Source organism: Rhincodon typus, chromosome 40, assembly GCF_021869965.1.
Source record: "Rhincodon typus isolate 14 chromosome 40, sRhiTyp1.1, whole genome shotgun sequence".
NCBI classification, from domain to species: domain Eukaryota; kingdom Metazoa; phylum Chordata; class Chondrichthyes; order Orectolobiformes; family Rhincodontidae; genus Rhincodon; species Rhincodon typus.
In genome coordinates, this window is record NC_063371.1 from 1,377,904 (window position 1) to 1,381,847 (window position 3,944).

Consider the following 3,944-nt stretch of genomic DNA (forward strand, 5'->3'; position numbering starts at 1 on the left):
CTCTCTCCCTCTCTCTCAATCCCAGTCCCTCCCTCCGTCTCTGTCCCTCCCTCAGTCCCAGTCCCTCACCCCTTCACTCCCTCATTCCCTGCCCCTCCCTCCCTGTCTCAATCCCAGTCCCTCCCTCTCACCCCTCAATCCCAGTTCCTCACTCTCTCAATCCCAGTCCCTCCCTCCCTCCCTCTCACTCCCTCATCCCAGTCCCCCCCTCAATCCCCGTGCCTCCCTCAGTCACTCCTTCACTCCCTCATTCCCCAGTCCTTCCCTCCCTCATTTCCAGTCACTCACTCCTCGTCCCTTCTTGCCTCACACACTTAGCCCAGTTCCTCCTTCCCTCACTCACTTACCCCAGTCCCTCCATCCCTCTCTCCTTCCCTCCCCAGTTGAACCTCCTGATTTGAATGAGAAGCTACTGCTGGAATTTGCACAATGGATTGTGCTTCCAGAATGACTTCAGAAAGGACATTGCTCCCTCCTTCTCTTGTGGTCAGCACAGACTGGTTGGACCGAAGGGTCTGTGTCTGTGCTGTATGACTCTATGACTGCACCTGAGCAGGTCTTACAACCGGACTGACAGAGTCAGGACACATGGACGAGAGCTGATTGTCAAACATGCAGTGAGCTGCTGCAATTTCTTGTTCACTGTTGACCAGTCATGGGAATGGGGGTGTGGAGGTCAAGGTTACAGGCCAATCCCCCCCCCCCACCAGAGCCAGAATGGCCACACTCAGGGGTCAGTTCCCCTCCAGCGGTGCTGCTCTGGCCTCCCTGTCTTGACTGGTGGCTGTAACCTCGGAGAGGGACTCCCTCATTGGAAACCCCGACCCCCAGCTTGACAGTCCACACAGCATTCCCATCTGTCCCCTGGTGACTATCACCTCTCACTCTCAGCCCTGAAATGATGGGCCCGCAAAGACACAACCTCTTCACTCACACTACCTCCAGGCAGCACTCTGACCGGTCACAGTCCTCCCGCACTGAACGGCTCAAAGGAACCGAGTGGCCTCCTCCTGTTCCCTGTCCCTGTGTTCACCGTCCACAGATGGAGGCAATGGTAGGGTTGACAGTCAGGATCTTTCTTCCCAGAGTCAAAATATCTAATTGTACAGGGCATGCATTTAAGGTGAGAGGGGGAAAGTTCAGTGGAGATGTGAGGGGCAAGTTTCTTTACACACACAGTGGTAGGAGTGAGGAACGTGCTGCCAGGAGGCAGATATGACAGGGGCATTTGAGGGACTTTTGGATAAGCGCAGAAATATGCAAGGAATGGAGGGATATGGAGCAAGGGCAGACAGAAGGGATGAATTTGGCACCATGTTTGTTCCTTTGCTGTACTCGCCTATGTTCTATCTCTCCCCACCCCGGCCAAGTCAGGGCTGGCTGTGGGTCACCTCATGCCTTGGATCAGAGGAGGGCAGGAGCGGAAACCCTCCTGGCTTAGAGGTAGGGTGCTACCACCACACCACAAGCCCCCTCACAAGCAAGGACCATCTGACTTTGAACTGTCCCCTCCAACTGACATGCAGCTCTGTCTGACACGAAGCAAGACCTTAGACACGTGGAAACAGTTTAAATAATTTCTTTAATTCGTTTTTGTTTTCTTCAAGTATTTAGCTGGTGTACAGAGAAATGGCTTATTTTTCTTTTAAATTTATTTACTTTCTTCTTTTTACAGGTCTTTGATACAGGTACTCAAGTTCAAAAGAATTCTCTCCACGACAACAAGTTAAAAAAACAAGGAAGAATTGGTTCAAATTCTAGAAAGCTGTGTCAGGTCGACATTAGTGGGTCAGCATTCTACAGTTTAGTAATCTAAAGACAGCTATAGCTTTAAACCTGATGAGCAGTCAAGGTGTCTAAACATTCCTGTTAATGCTTGATACAAGTTCAGAGCAAGTGCTGAAGCATTCCTTACAGTTAAAATGCGTTAGGATTAATACAATTCCAAACCAGCCTGCCTGTACCTGTTTTCCGGGGTGACAGAGAGTTGTTGCAAAGTTCCCTCCCTCCCTCTGCGACTGCACAGTGTTGCCTCTGTTTCACACCTACACACACAGGCATAAACACATCCACACACAGACAGACATACAACACATGCAGGCATACCACACAGGCACACCCCAAACACATCCACACACAAACAGACCAACCACAGACACACACAGGCACAAACACATCCACACACAAACAGACCAACCACAGACACACACAGGCACAAACACATCCACACACAAACAGACATACCACACATACCAGGCATAGAACACAGAGAGACAGACACACAGGCACACCACACACGCAGGAAAACCAGATTCACAAACACAGACATACCACACACACACAGGCACAGAACACAGACAGACAGTCAGACACACACACAGGCACACCCCACAAACACAGACATACCACACACACACAGGCACAGAACACAGACAGGCACACCCCACACACATGAACACAGGCTGACTGCACATACACAGATATACCATACACACAGGCACACCGCGCACACAGGCATACCGCACTTGCACTGCTCGCAAACAAAGCTTTTCACTGTACTTAGGTACATGTGACAATAAATCGAATCAAGAATTAAGACCAGATATATACAGAGGCACACCATACACACACATCCAACTGGCAGCCTGGTCACACTCCCAATGACGGAGTGAAACTGCCAAGCATGAATCACAGCAGTCTCCTTCAGCCCCACCTTGTAAAACAGCGCTATCGATAAGAATTCAGCTTTGCTGAATACTCCTCCACTTCAAACCCCTGAACACCGTCCCTCCACCCAGCAAACACACACACACAGACATCACACCGGCTGGAAAAGCTTTGTGCTGTGAGAAGGATGTGCCCAGTGCTGTGTTATTGAATTCCGTACAGGGTTATTATTGCTGTCAGTCAGTCGAACAGGGCAGGGCAGGGCAGGGTGCCGGCTCTCAGCTCCGTGAACCTTGCGGATCTCGGACTGGAGTCCCTGGCGAGGCCGGCTCCTGTGCTGAGCAGAGCCTTGCCATTGCCCACTGTCCGTATGCTCATTTGAAGGTTCCTGTTTCTTGTGCTCACTGATCCATTATTGCGAGACTGACCAAGGCTGGGTCATGGTTCCAACTTGTGAGCTGCACACCATGACAGCTCTCTCTCTTTTTCTGTGTGTGCTTGGGATTCAGAACATTTCAGTGCACCAGCCAGTAAGCAGCATTCATAGACTGCACCAGATATACACAGTGTCTTGGAGTTTCATGTTGTATACAGTCGCTGAAGTTGGATTTCCAGAGTGGTCAATGGTATGGTGAAAGATGCTCCTTTGAAACACTGTCCTTTGGTTTTACGGCAAATAAAATGTGTGCGGGTGTGCGTTTGTATGTGTGGAAGGTTCAAATTACTTTAATTGGGCAGAACTCTCTCACTGCACTCACCACCCTGCAGTGATCTAAACTTTTGTCTCAGTTGCTCAGAAAATTCAGGAAGGTGAGGACAAAGAGGGGATCAGTCGAAAGATGTGCAGGTTAGGGCAGGTTGGCCGTGCCAAATTGGCACATAGTGTCCAGGGATGTGCAGGTTTGAGAAAATGCAGGGTGACAGGGATCGGGTCCGGGTGGGATGCTCTTCGGATGGTCACTGTGGACTCGACAGGCCGATTGGGAGGGGAGGTTGGAGTCAATGACCCGGGCACTGAGACCAGCAGTTTTCGGAGGGGGTCAGTGTGTAGGGGTCTATGGAGCATGGGCCTCAGCAAGCTATCACTGACACACGAAGGAACATCCCGGACCATCAGCCTGCTTTGGAAAGCCCTCTCAGCTCTCTGGGACTCTCCAGTCGGATCTAGCTCTTGGCCCAGTTCTCCTACTGACCCTACCCTGCAGCGCAGAACAGTCCCGTGACTGGGGGCACAGGCTGGACTCGGTCTGGTTGCTTTCCAGAGGGAGTGGGATCCC